At 41.3% G+C, this 14,409-nt stretch overlaps 1 long non-coding RNA gene across 3 annotated transcripts; it reads left to right on the plus strand.

Annotated features, from left to right (window-relative positions):
• The first annotated feature begins 11,035 nt into the window (after nucleotides 1–11,035).
• LOC136539097 (uncharacterized) lies at nucleotides 11,036–13,889 on the plus strand. 3 transcript variants are annotated; one of them, XR_010779536.1, is made up of 4 exons: nucleotides 11,036–11,434; nucleotides 11,598–11,717; nucleotides 11,890–12,063; nucleotides 13,563–13,889. It is a non-coding gene; the product is annotated as an uncharacterized lncRNA (long non-coding RNA). The 3 variants fall into 3 exon arrangements; XR_010779534.1 differs by having other exon boundaries at nucleotides 11,036–11,431; XR_010779535.1 differs by having other exon boundaries at nucleotides 11,036–11,431; nucleotides 11,904–12,063.
• The last annotated feature ends 520 nt before the right edge of the window (nucleotides 13,890–14,409 follow it).

The following is a 14,409-nucleotide window of genomic DNA, read 5'->3' on the forward strand; positions in this document are numbered from 1 at the left end:
TGGGTCTACAAAAATTCCATTTTTAGATAATATATGACCCAAGAAAGGTACTTTCCACAACCAGAATTCACACTTGCTAAATTTTGCATACAATTTATGCTCTCTTAGCCTAGACAAGACAATCCTCAAATGCTCTGCATGGTCTGCCTCATTTTTAGAGTAAATTAGGATATCATCGATAAACACGACCACAAACTTATCGAGCTCAGGCATGAATATTGAATTCATCAAATACATGAAATAGGCAGGGGCATTTGTCAGTCCAAAAGATATGACTAAATACTCATACAAGCCGTACCTAGTTGAGAAAGTTGTCTTAGGTAGATCTTCTGGTCTGATCTTGATCTGGTGGTAGCCTAATCTCAAATCGATCTTAGAGAATACCTTTACTCTTGCTAATTGATCAAACAAAATATCAATACAAGGCAAAGGGTACTTGTTCTTAATGGTTATGGCATTGAGCGGCCTATAGTCAACACACATTCATAATGATTTGTCCTTTTTCTTCACAAACAAGGCTGGACAACCCTAGGGAGATGAACTAGGTCAAATGAGACCTTTGTCCAAAAGTTATTGTAGCTGAAGTTTGTGTTTGGCTAACTCATTGGGTGGCATCCTATAGGATCTTCTTGAGATAGGTGCTGTACCTGGCACTAACTCAATCTTAAATTCCACATCCCTATCAGGCGATAAACCAGGCAACTCATCTAGGAATACATCAGGAAACTCACAAACTACTAGAATATCACAGAGTAGTGGCTTGGATGGCACATGACAAGTTTTGAAGATCAAAACTTTGGGAAAGTGGTATTAGAAAAGCATTACCCTCCTTTGGTTCTCTCAACATAATTGTTCTAGTGGTAGTGTCAATGAGAACTCCAAGACCACTCATCCAACTCATGCCCAATATCACATCTATGGCTAATCCTGGCAATACTATGAGATCCATAGTATACTCCCTCTCTTGTATGGAGATAAGCACATCTCTAACTAATTGGTTTATAGAGATAGTAGCCCTAGCTGAACTTATACTATAACCACCCTTGTCTGCAACCACTATCTTCTGATCATGCTTAGATGCAAAAGTCTGACTTATGAATGAATGTGAAGCTCCAGAATCTAATAAAACAATTGTGGGGTGTTTGTTTACAGGAAACATACCAGCGGTAACAACTTCTCTTGTGAGGATCTCCTCCACGACTATATATTGCACATACCCAGGACGTGCTTTAGGATTGGCTTGCTTTTGGTTGCCTTGATTCTGATTACTGCCCTATTTAGGATAGGGGCACTCTTTGGCCCAGTGGCCCGTCTAATTACGATTGAAGCATGGTTGGTTACTTCTTGGCCCTATTGACCTTCCTTGGCCTGCATTACCCTTGGGCATGGCAATGGTGAACGCCCTAGAAAATGTCTTCTAAGGGTGATTGGCCTGAGCTTTTTGCTGGGGAGGCCTAAACTTAGGTGCTGGGGACATAATTGTGGCCTTGCTATCATGGAAGCCCTTGACTGAGATGAGCCTAAGGCACCCGCCTCAGCGGCTTGCTTGCGGCCTTTTGTTGCTGCATGTAAGTTGTTCTGGTTCTCTTGCGTGAGGGCATCGCTGACAAATTCATTATATGTAGCATATCTAGAGTTGGCCATGGTTTTCATCAACTTGGTGCCAAGGCCTCTCTTGAAGCTTTCTATCTTTTTTCTCTTTAGTATCCACAAATGCTGGTGCATATCTAGACAAGTTGTTGAATGCATGCATATACTCGGTGAGAGTCTTTGTCCCCTGTGTCAGCTTCATAAACTTAGTGGCCTTCATCCAAATCAGCCCTAGGGGTATATGATGCCCCCTAAAGGTTGTCTTGAATTGCTCCCAGGTAACATTTGCTCTAGCAGGTAACGTAGATAAATAATGAGTCCACCAGATACCTGCAGGCCCCTACAGTTGATGCGATGCATACTTGGCCTTCATCATTTTGGTGACCCTCAACAGACGAAACTTCTATTCAATAGTGTTCAACCACTCATCAGCCTAGAGTGGTTCTTCTGCCTCTTTAAAGATAGGAGGCTTAGTCTCCAGAAAGTCCTTGAATGTACTGTATTGATTGAGTTCTGGCCCCTAATTTTGTTGGTGGGCACGGGTAGTATTCTACGCAATGAGGCATAGTGTTTCTTTGATTGCTCGCTGATTCCCCAAGAATTGCGTGAAAAACTCATTCGCGGAGGGTGGCGGTGGTGGTGGTAGGTCACCATCATTGCCACCTTGGCTGGTACCTGTCCCAGCACGAGTGCGAGTCATCTACAAAATTGTAACAATAAGTGATTATTGGCTGATGTCAAGAAATTGCAGAAGAATTATGTAATCATGCCAAACTGAATTTGCTGGAGAGAATCTAAATTCATACAATAAAACAGAGGCACAATAATTCATTCTCACAATATGACATCACCAATTTGATCACTTATCGTACTCGCAATACGTTCACATGCATGTCACATTTTTACAGTAAAATGAAACTAGAATTTCATTAGAGTTCGACCCATAGTGGACCAACATGCAAGATTCCAATATTACATTAACGATACATCTGAAGATCAAAACTTAAATCACAGGTCCATTACATAATAAAATCAAAAAAGATAAGGAGCTACCACATCCAGCTAAGCACTATAGCTGAGTTATGCCTCGGAGTGGTCACTGTCAACACCGGACATAGCATTTGCCTCGTCATTGTCCATAGGCACAAGTTGTTCTTCCTCTTCCTCTTCCCAACCGTCATCTTCCACGAACATTTCTAGATCTTCCTCTTCTTTTTCCGTGGCTACTGGGGGAGGAATAGGAATAATGATGTTGTTGAGGCGATGACCATCATGCTGAAGCTTTGCAATGGTGTTCTGGTGCTCCTAAATATGATGCTGATACTCTGCCTCCCTCTGACGGTAGTCATTCTCTCGCCGCCCAGCTAGAACCATAGTCCTAGCCCTAGCCTCCTCTCTAGCCTCTATAAGACGGTAGGCCTCATCCCTCTATAGGATGTCCTGCACCCTCTGAGCATGAGTGGCCCGTGTCTTTGTTGTGCTACGTTCCTATCTACAACAACATTTTCCATCTAAGTCTAGAGGGCTCCCAACGCTGTATGAGCGTCAGCAGTGTCCCAAAGAGCCTCCCTAGTTGTCTTCTTGTGCTTACGCACATGCTTCTTTATCCTTCGCTGTATTTCCCTAGCTTCCATGAGCATGTTCACACAGATGTTATAAGACTCTTGCCAGACATAGCGGGTGTCTTCTTAGGCATAAAAGATTTGCATGACAGTGAACATGGCACTCATAGCAGGACTTAAGCTCTATGCCCGCTCGTCACAGTCCTGCACCACAGAAACGAGGTCATGCTGCCTCCAAACTGCTGTAGCTAGATCCACCTGAGGAATAGATCCCACTGCACTATTGGTGAGTGAATCACCATGCTGCTGACAAAGTGTGCTCAAGAACTCAAAGGCTGCCACTTGATTGCCTTCCCAAGGGGTTCTTCCCTCAGACTCTGCTTTCTAGCCTAGGTATTATGGTGCCCATGTACAAGCTAGGATGGACACTTACACCTCAAACCATGGTTCCTCCTGCACATGCCTCTGTGTCCAAAAGTATTAGGGCGGCTCTATGAACCCCACAAAGTGCAACACTCTCCAGAGCAAGGCAGGTGTGCCAAAGATACCCAAGAACGCCTCATTCCCTTCCAGTGGGTAATAGTCTGCCATCTGTAGCAAAAATGGTGCAACTCTCATGAAAACAACATTATAATAGAAAAAGAGTTACTTAACCGAATAAGAAACTTATAAGGGGAGGAACAATGCAAGTATGTAATGAATGATTTATCATGATGCATGCACGTTCCATACGTCCTCACAAACTTAGGAAAATTGAAACTTCTAGCGGCATACATGGTGTCATACATACATTCTCTCATAAATAACGTAACTAGTCGGGCTACACATTTCGTTTTTAGCATACCTGCACAAGAATTTCATTTCAGCCTAGCCCCACAATTATATCTACAGAAATGAACATCTGGGCTGTAGGTTGCAAGCTAAGTACTTCCATATATATACACTCATATATATATATATACTTCCATATCAAAGCTACCCAAAAGTAAATACGTCCTATAATTATGCATATATAGCCATATCAAAGCTAATCCATAATTAAATACCTCCGTATATATATATGCGACATATATATACTTTAGTATCAAAACTACCTCTCCCCTTAGACCGTACGCTCACATCTTGCTATCATGCCACTCATCATCTTACCTTGGGTGCAGAGGCATTTGATCCATATATTACTACCCAAGTGAATGCATCCATACAATAGCACGTCGTATGGATGACGAAAATAAAACCCTCATGTTAGTACTTATTTAGCCACCTAAAATCCTTAACTGGGCGCACCTATATATATAACTATAAGTTGCCAAAAACTAGTTTTAGAAAACAAAAACCTTTGTTTTAAATACACATGTGGTAAATAATGTTAAATCTTGCTCTGATACCAGCTGTGACAGAACCGACAAATTTATAAGAGCATAAGTACAATGCCAACCACCGAAACGATCGCATTGTCATACTTGAGCCCATATAAACCTGATAGTCCGTCGAGTACACGAAGGGTCTCGATTCATCACCAACATACAACCAAGATTGTACATGATTCAATATACCTGTCACATATTACATAAAGTTCACAATTACCTCACCATACATCGGAGTACAATTAAAGTTATTACAAACCAAGTTCAAATAAAGCAGTAGCAGAAGCAAATATAGTTTGAAACAAACATCTCACACCATCGTTTAGATACTTTTCTAGTTTATGATCACAACCCACAAAAGCATCATAAAGGATTTAATGAGAAGTGCCCTGCCAAGGGCCTACTCCTCGTACACGGCAGGACAGAAACAGTTCTTGCAATATCCATGATAGTCTGTATTATCTGCAACAAGTGGCAAAATAAACCCTTAGTACAAGAAGGTACTCAGCTAGACATATCCATCATAAACCAAAAATAATGTGACTCCAAGGATCATGCAAGGCTTTATAAGTGAAGCTAGTTTGACAATATTTTGCATAAAAAGCCACTAGTTCAACTATGCATTTTATAATTTAGGTATCAAGTTAATTATAGCTATTCACCTCTAAATTAACAACTAACATATCCCAAACATGTGATATATCATTATGTAGCATCACAATAATAACCATAGCCGATGTAGCATTCCCATGTCCAATATAACCATCAAATTCTATAGTCCAGTTACTATGATGCTGGGACTAGTAGAGTTTCTCACTATCTGGGAGAGACGGTGATTCGAATCGGTTGCAATCAGCTGGGCAGTTATTCCTAACACAAACCCGCTCATGTCTGGCTTCCCATATATCCTTACTACCATCCAGAGTGCGCACTCTAATAGAATGAGGCCTGGCCTGAGTTGAGCTACTTGATTTTGTGGTCAGAATGAGTTATCCGACCAGCTAAGTGAGAGACATGCATTCAATCTTGATAGAAGCGCCAACAACGATATGATCCTTAATAGACACTAACAGGACCAACATAGCCAAACCAACACCATTGCATATAAGTTCCCGCCTAGTCTCCACTTAATAACACCCCATGGTTATTTTCCACGATAGCAAATATAGCCAACTGTGCTTCGGTATCCACCTATATATCGCAGGTGACAGGAAATCACCCGACTTCTACCGGTCTAAGCATGTCTAAGCATATGTTCAATCCTGGACCTACATAGGGTTCAAGGTATATTTCTGGACAAGGTAGTTCTATGCATCAAGTGTTTCCAACCAAGTCTTATAACCTAATGCATCAAACATAAATGACTCAAGTGATATTTGTAAAAATATAGGAGGCTTAGAATGCTCCAAGCTTACCTTTCAGAAAGGAGGTAGGCCTGTGATCGAGGCACTTCAGTAATTCCTCATGATCCTGCTCCTCGCTTTCAGGGCTACCTACTATGGTGCCTCCTGATTCTCCTCCTCTGCCTCAAACTCCAAGAGTGTGATTCCTTCTGGCGATCCTATATGCATGAGCGCAAAATAAGATACAAGAATACACGGTAATGATATGGATGATATGATATGATGCATAAACATAAATGTCCTTAACAACAAGGTATTAGAGTGATTACAAGATTAACATTCTTTGACTGAGTAGGTGCATATGTCATCTCTAGTAATTTAACAAACACCTATTCAGTATTTTTTAGGCTACAAGACAACAACTACTTATTTTCACCATAACTGGAGTTTTATACACCCAAATAACATGTTATTGGACTTTATGAAAACCTTATAAAATTGTCTACAACTTTATTGTAATCATATTAAGGTGATTCAGTAGTTATCTATGTCAAATAATTCAATCTTCTAGATCTGTCCTGAGGATAAGCAAATCTGATAGTAGACTTCTAACAGCTATAACTCTCAAACCATCAGGCCTACAACCATAAAATTTTAGGATGAGACAAATGAGTAATTTATCTAAAACTTTTTTATTAACAAGATTCACAGCAAACTTCATCTTCATTATGAAAACACCATGACAACAGAAACTATACATGTAGTCATCCAATTGAATTATAGAGCCATAATTAACTAGTTGCCTATAACTAATTATTTCTGAGCACCACTACTAACATCAACAGATCATATGCATCACAATCACCCTAGAAAACATCATGGTTAAGCCCAAATAATTTATTTATATTCATTTATTAATTTTCCTTATATAATAGGGTGATTTAGAGGATAAATATTTCTAGTGCTCAATAAATTCTAAGACAATTACAATAGGTTACATATAACTCCAGTAGTATACTGCACAAATTTCATGCCATTTGGATAAGTATAGCAACCTCTACAAAAATGATAAGTTGCATAGGCTTATTTTAGCAAAAATAGTTTAGCCTAGTGAAAAATGTCAAACAATAGATTTAATATTTTTCATACTTTCATTCTAGCATAAGAACACTATGTAAAAATTTGCATGATCATATGTTATATATTTTTAACCCCATTTATTTTCACTAGAAACTAGCAAATAATCAAGGTTAAATAGACATACCATATTTCAAGTATGTATTCTGTAGGTTTAGTATTTTTTCTAGCTAGATCATGCCAACACAAGACCAACAAAATTGGAATCACAATTTTAGCACTTCCCTAGCTCAAGTTATGCATTTTACAAGATAGAAATAAATTTAAAAACACTTATCTAGCTCAATTTAATTCCCTTAGGAAAAATACCCCAAACAGTAGGTTTCATATTTTTATCAAATAGTACACTTTATGATGAATCCAAAAAATTTTGGATCACCTCATTTGGATACTCCTAACTCAAGATATAAATTTTTGAAGTTTGCATTCAAATCTATGAAAACAAACAAAGAAAATCAATTTCAAATCGGGCCCAGCAGCTAGGTACACCCGGTCTATGCACCCACGATGACTGATAGCGGGGGGCCATAGGTCAACCGGTCCCACACGTCAATGACATAGGAGCAGAACGCAACGTTTGACCACCAGCGATATCTCACCGACGACGAGGACAACGGCAGTGAGGTCTTCACCACTACACTCGCCTTGTCAAGCCGCATTGAGGGGTAGCCTCAGTTGGCTCGGTGCATCACTAGAGCAACCTCGCCGGTGAGCATGGCAGCTCAGTGGCGACGCACGGTGGTGGACTCATCGTCTACGACGATGGCACAGCTAGGCAAGCGTGGCTACAGCTTCTACAGACCCTAGCGAAGCTCTATGGTGTGGATCGAGCCACGGTGAAGCGGTGGTGAGCTCCAGCCATGTGCACGGCGGCACGACGGCGCACAGCGCACATGGTGGCGCTTATCGTTTCGATGAGATGGTGGTTGGTGATGGGTCTCCGTCTTTAGGGAAGATGCGGAAGTTCTTGATGACATGACAACGAGCACTAGAGGGAGCTAAAGGCGGTCGGTGAGGTCGGCGGCGGTGAGCTCGTGCGCGCTGCCATGGCGGACGCGGACGGTGCAGTCGCGCGTTCCAATGTGGTGGTGGCGGTAACAGTTAAACCGGCTTTGGCCTTAGCATCTAGACCCTACAACAATGACCAGATGAGGGAGAGAGAGGTCGGAGGTGGACAGGTTGTGGCTAGACACGGGCGAGCTAGAGCTCGGCGGTGCTTCGTGGCCTTGGCGGCGATGGCAACGTAAAATGTGGCTTTACCTGTGCTTATCTAGTGGTGCTAGCTGCTCGGGGAGGTGGAGTAGATCACCATGGGGCTACGTGCGAGATGGATTGGGTGATGGTGCGACGGTGGTGGCGAGCGTTGTCGGCGACGACGTGGCGACGGCGGCGGCGCTTTGCTCTGCTCCGAAGCCGCGCGCGAGCGAGATGGAGAGGGCAAGAGAGAAAGTGAGGGCGTGATTGGTCGAGTGCTCGCCCTTGTGGTGCGACAGGGCGGGCTGGCGCCAGCGTACGGCCGCTAGATGGCGCGCCTGGCCTGCGCGTGGTCGGCCAGCTAGCCTAGCCGATTTGAATCGGTGAAGCCAATTCAGTCGACTAAAACCGCCATCATCCCTCTCCTCTATCTCCTAATCTGTGGCGAATTTGTGAAAACTTCAGTAATACAAAGTGTAGAGCTACATGAGTACTACAAGATTATTTAAAGGAGTTTTGTCTAATTCACAATGGTTTTCAAACTACAATGCTTTAAAGTAGGCTACTTTGAAACTGAAAACCAGCTTTAGACAGCAAAATTTCAGTACCTAAACAACATTTTATTGCTACTTTAGAGCTGTTTTTGACATGTTAGGCACTGAATTAGCTCATGGCCCTAAAACAAAGTTTGTTACCCATGTCAAGAACTACAACTTTTATTAAGGGTGCATTGTCATACAAACACTCTATTCTATAGTTCAACTTTGGTCAAAGTAGGATCATAAAAAATAACATTATGCGTAAACTAGGACTTAGAAGCAAAATTGACCCATGTCATGAATACGAACATTGTTCCATTTACCATCCTAGATATGTTTAAGGTGTTTTTTGACCCCATAACCATCCCTTGCATTGGTCACACATGATCACAAGCATATGCATGAATATAATCAACATCACATGTGATAATATGTAAAGATTAAGATGAAATTCCATATGCTAATGCTCATGAATGCTTGGATGATGCTTGTGCTCATGAATGCAAGTGACAAATACCACTACGGGAAACAGAGACTTTGCCGAGTGCAAAATTCTTTGCCGAGTGTCAAAAATCGGGTACTCAGCAAAGACCTTCTTTGCCGAGTGCTGCACTCGGCAAAGAATTGCACTCGGCAAAGAGTTCTTTGCCGAGTGCCGGGCACTCGGCAAACACGGACACTCGGCAAAGGACTTCTTTGCCGAGTGCTAGACTCTCGGCAAAATTTCTACACTCGGCATAGGCTGCCCGCGAAACAGCGTTCGATCACGGCCTTTTTTGCCGAGCGCCTACTGTTAGGCACTCGGCAAAGATTTGTTTTTTTTAAAAAAAAATTCTTTGCCGAGTGCGCCAGATCTGGCACTCGGCAAAGATTTAATTTTTTTTAAAAAAAATTCTTTGCCGAGCGTCTCAGATCTGGCGCTCGGCGAAGAATTTTTTTTTAAAAAAAATTACTTTGCCGAGTGCCCCTGGCACGGCACTTGGCAAAGATTTAATTTTTTTTATAATTTCTTTGCCGAGTGTTCCTGTGGATGCACTCGGCAAAGAGTAATTTTTTTTAAAAAAATTAAAACACTCTTTGCCGAGTGCCTAATGTTTGGCACTCGGCAAAGACACCCTTTGCCGAGTGCCATACGCCAGCACTCGGCAAAGTATTTTTTGTTTTTTTTGTTTTTGGCCTCTAATTTTTTTGTGCAGCCCTTTTAAAGCACCAGAAACTCCTAGTTACAATTTGGAGATTTTTTGTGGCTTTTTGTTATATTTAGTTACTTTATTTTGTTTACTTGAATTTTTCCGAAAATTAGAAATTTGAACTGCACGTGGTACGAATAATGGAGTTTAATGATTCGAAAATTGATAGTCATGTTAGTGAGTGTTGTGAGAGGCCGTATCCAGGAACGGATCCAAAATTTTGGACATCTTGTTCGCGAAACATGTCCGCGAAATTGCGTGTGAAGTGTTTTTAAATTCTATAAAAAGCAAACGAAGTCCAAAAATCATGAAACTTGTTGAGATGTCGTGATATCATATGTGGAGGCTATGATAAAAATTTCAGAAGATTTCGTGCACGTTGTCACGTACGATGCTTACAAACCAGGACATCTCTACGTGTGATATCAGATATCACACGTAGAGATGTCCTGGTTTGTAAGCATCGTACGTGACAACGTACACCAAACCTTCTCAAATTTTTATCATAGCCTCCACATACGATATCACGATATCTCAACAAGTTTTATGATTTTCGGACTTCGTTTGCTTTTTATAGAACTTAAAAACACTACGCACGCAAGTTCGCGGTCATGTTTTGTGAACAAGATGTCCGAAATTTCGGGTTCGTTCCTGGATACGGCCTCACACTACACTCAGTAACATGACTATCATTTTTTGAATCATTAAATTCCATTATTCGTACCACGTGCAGCTCAAATTTATATTTTTCGAAAAAATTCAAGTAAACAAAATAAAGTAACTAAATATATCAAAAAGCCACAAAAAATCCTAAACTTCTAATTAGGAGTTCCTGTTACTTTAAAAGGGCTGTACAAAAAATTTGGAGGCAAAATACAAAAAAAAATAAAAAAAACTTTGCTGAGTGCCAGGGCATGGCACTCGATAAAAGGAGTCTTTGCCAAGTGCTAATAATAAAGCACTCGACAAAGAGAATTCTGAATTTTTTTAAAAATTTTCCTCTTTGCCGAGTGCCTCTACAGGGACACTCGGCAAAGACATTTAAAAAAAAATCTTTGCTCTTTGCCGAGTGCCTCTTGATGCGGCGCTCGGCGAAGGGGCGGGTGGGGACATTTAACCGAATTCGGCCGGACAGTCAAGCCACAGACAGACAGCCCCCGCGCCGCCGCTGCCGGCCGCCGCCCGCCAACGCTGGCCCGCCCCCGCGCCGCGCGCCGCCCTCCCCTCCCCGTGCGCCGCGCCCGCCAGCCACCGGGCCGCCGCCGCCGCCGCGCGCCGCCGCCCTTCCCCGCGCCGCAGAGCGCCACCCCATCGCTACCTTCGTCTTCCCCAGCCGACGAGTCGAGGTCAGCGACCCCTATCCGATCTGCGTCTGAAGCACGCCGTCTCCTTCTGCTTCCTCGCCTCCAATCGCCGCAGCCACGACGACCACAATAGCGGCAGCTGCGGCCGTGAGATGCGATGCCGGCCTCAAACCCGGCCCCGCCCATGCCTCTGCGTCGCTCGCAGGTGGTACTGCCCTGTCCCCACACCCGCTCTGTTCACGGTGAACCAGCGTCGCCGGCACCGTTTGTTTTGCTTCAACTTATATGAACTACGTCCGATTAGTATTTGTTTTGCTTCAGCTTATATGAAGTATGGACGGATTGGTTGCTAATCCACACCTACTTTCCAGGATTCGAACGTTGAAGCGGATTGGGAATGATCAAATATGAATGGATTCAGATCAACATTATAGGCCTGTCTTACCGATGGAGACCCTATTTTTTATCGCACGACATCTATGCAAAGTCAGGTCAGGGCTCCTATGTATTTCCAAATTATGCATCTATGCCCTGTTGTCTTACCTATCATCACGAATGGAGTTCAGTAGTAATCCTGCTGAATGATCCTTACTATTGTCATGCATATCTATTTTGATGCATTTCGTTATGATCAGTGCTGGAGGGATCCTGAGTTGGTCACAGATGTGTTTCTACAGGTCTTTGCTGACCTTCGTGTGGCCGCACAGAATTAATAATGCAGAGATAACAAGCATCCATGTTATTGTCCTTATCTGTTTATCTCATCATGATTTTTCTATAGATCCATTAATCAGGTCTGTTCAAGCGACGTTCCCCAATCACGATGCTAAGATGAAGGTACAAATCCATTCTTTTTTTTTTTTGCTACACAATCTCTTTTGCAGTGTACTATTTTTTCTTCAAAGCACGTACCCATGTGCCTATTCGACGTTTATATACTATTGCACTATTACCTGTTTATTAATTCAGGGTATGCCCTTCCTATGTATATGCTTGATGCATTCAGCTGGGCTAATTGACTCTGAAATCTGATTGCTCTAAGTATTACTTTACATTTTCATGGCATTGCCTTCGTGTATATACTGGAACTGAGTACATGTTAGTGTCAGTTCCAGTTGTACCATGCAAAAAATAGGGAAAAGCCACCTATCTTGCAGGGATGTCAATCCTGTACGTAAGTCTAGGTTCAGTATTTTTCTACACTTAACCCATACTTCTAGATTATGATGCCAGAATAGTGACGTATAGGGTCTGCAAACAAAATCATTAAAATAAAATGCCACTTTCTGTTTTTCTTTGTTTCCTTACATTTACCTCCTTTCCATCTATCCAATATCTGAATGTTTGTTTTCTAACTTTCTAATTTGCCATTTCAATTGACGGTTGTGCTGGCAGTAGTCCAATAAATCACAGCTCACCTGCTGATTGTACAGGAAAGTCATAAGGCCTTCCTTCTTTCAGTGCCACTTTCAGCTGATCATTCACTAGCTACCCACCTTATCATTTGTTTTGCATATTAAAGGTTCAAAGTGATAAGCAATTTATTGTTGAAAAGAAGGGCAATAGTTTGGCAATTGCACGGTTGTACCAAACCTGACCTCCTGCGATTTGCAGTCGGCGTCACAACATATAGAACATTAAGATTACACATTCAACTATAAGGTACCATGCATCCTTTCTAACCATGTACTTCTGTTATTCACCCACGTTTGATGCAGAAGAACCTATCCTAATTAACGCTGCTCATGTTTATTGAGAAAACAAAGATCACAAACCTTTCCTTGGTTTTATAGAACATCAAAGCATCAAACTAGTTATCACACAAATATGATTAACAACAGAAAACTGAGTTACTGTTGACACCCAACGTCCCAACCATGTTAAACTTTCGCAGTTCTGCTGAAGCATCCATGGTACTGAACTCCACAAAAATTATCAGATTTACCTTGAATTTTTTGCATAAAAAGCTGAAAGTTTAACTTAGGGACAATTTTTTGTCCATTGTGATTTTACTTTATTTTGTTAAGATCGTGATTTTGCACAGACACGTTTAACTGATTGTTTGGCTTTAAAGAATAATCAAATTTCTGCAGATGCATTAGAAATTGCTAATTGACATAACTAGAAAACTCTCCCAAACTACTAATCATAATATCCAATTGACTCCATTTTTGTAGAACTTTTTCAGATTATAACTTCATGCTGCTGGTCATCAATTGCCCATCCTTAGAATCCTATTATTTTATTTGAAGTTTCCATGTAGAGTACCTGAAACTTTTTGTTTCTCCTCATGTAACGTTTATCTAAGCTTATTTTGTGCGATCAAACTTTTTCAGGTATTGATTACTGAGTGATGTTGGGCCCTATATATGGCTATCGATTAATGGATCCATTGTCTCTTTGTGGCGCATCAAATATGGTTTCTTTTGTATGTGCGATTTTATTCTAGGATCATTTCAAGTGTAGAATTGGCAATATATAATGTAGCTAGTTCAGTCTACTGGTTGTAACTGGTTTTTCAAAACATTTTATTTCGTTTGAGCTTCAAGTCGTGTGTGTATCTAATCAGCCATTGGACTCATGGGGTGATCATGTTGTTATTGGTACATTTTGCTACCATTTATTACCCTTTCGAATTAAGTGGACCTGGTCTCTTGCATATGTATCTTATATGTTTATCGCATGTATTCTTTTTTCGTGAGCACTAATATATCAAAAATACAATTTACAGTGCTATATGTCAGCTAGTGGTTGGTTTGCCACGTATATGCATATATATGTCAGCTCGTGGATTTATTTAGATGGACTTGAGCACTTATTATTTTATATGTGATATATATTGTGATGGATGTGATATGTGCGGATGGATGTGTGGATGGATGAGATATATATACGATGGATGAGATATATATGTGATATATGATTGTATGAATTTATTTGTCATGATGTAATGTAAAAAAATTAAAATTTGCCGTTTTGGGTCACTTTGCCGAGTGCCATGGTCACAACACTCGGCAAAGCTGGCAAAATGGGCCACCAGAAAGCAGATTTTCCAGCTTTGCCGAGTGCCTTTGGGTTTGCACTCGGCAAAGAATTTTTTTTTAAAAAAAATAAAAAATCTTTGCCGAGTGCCTGGAGGGTTGGCACTCGGCAAAGAAAATTTTCAAAAAAAAAAAAAGCTAT

This window comes from Miscanthus floridulus, chromosome 2 (genome assembly GCF_019320115.1).
Source record: "Miscanthus floridulus cultivar M001 chromosome 2, ASM1932011v1, whole genome shotgun sequence".
NCBI classification, from domain to species: domain Eukaryota; kingdom Viridiplantae; phylum Streptophyta; class Magnoliopsida; order Poales; family Poaceae; genus Miscanthus; species Miscanthus floridulus.